This window comes from Ovis aries, chromosome 11 (genome assembly GCF_016772045.2).
Source record: "Ovis aries strain OAR_USU_Benz2616 breed Rambouillet chromosome 11, ARS-UI_Ramb_v3.0, whole genome shotgun sequence".
NCBI lineage: Eukaryota > Metazoa > Chordata > Mammalia > Artiodactyla > Bovidae > Ovis > Ovis aries.
The window spans coordinates 15582312-15583239 of record NC_056064.1 but is presented as its reverse complement, the minus strand read 5'-3'; positions in this window follow the sequence as shown (position 1 = coordinate 15583239).

The window sequence follows — 928 nt, the reverse complement described above, 5'->3', positions numbered from 1 at the left end:
TCCAGGGAGCCACCGGGACAAAGAGATATTACTGCACTACTAAACGAAAAGTGGACTGGGGAGCCCAATGGGTGTCCCACTCATTTCTGGTGATCCTGGAATGTCTGGCCCCTTTATTAGGAAGAGACCTATTGGCCAAAGTCAATGCACAAATTCACTTTGACTCTGGGGAGATATCAGTCACAGATGGGCTTAGACAACCAATTCATGTTTTATCCCTGGCACTGAAAGATGAATACAGACTATATTCACCAAAGCCCCCTGCAGCGGTGGATCCTGGTATGCAACAGTGGATTCAGAAATACCCTCTGGCCTGGGCAGAGATAGCGGGAGTAGGACTGGCTAAACAAAGACCTCCCGTTGTTGTTGAATTAAAAGCAAATGCTACTCCTGTGAGGGTGAAACAGTATCCCACGACCCAGGAGGCCCGGCAAGGAGTTATGCCACACATACAGCACCTCCTAAAGGCAGGAATTCTCAAAAAGTGCCGGTCCCCATGAAATATTCCTCTATTACCTGTGAAAAAGCCCGGAAAAACAGACTTTAGACCAATCCAAGATCTTCATGAAGTCAACAAATGGGTGAGTGACATTCATCCCACTGTCCCTAACCCATATACCCTCCTGAGCAGCTTGTCACCAGACTATGTTTGGTATACAATCTTGGACTTGAAAAATGTATTTTTCAGTTTGCCTCTGGCTCCCTAGAGTCAGGAGATCTTCGCATTTGAATGGACTGACGAGGACAGCCAAACTGTGGGGCAGCTGACCTGGACTCACCTTCCACAGGGATTCAAAAACTCACCGACGTTGTTCAGTGAGGCTCTGGGTGAAGATCTCTGTGAGTATCGAACCAACCACCCCGAAGTCGTTCTGTTGCAGTATGTAGATGACCTCATGCTGGCCGCTACTACTAAAGAGGTATGCCT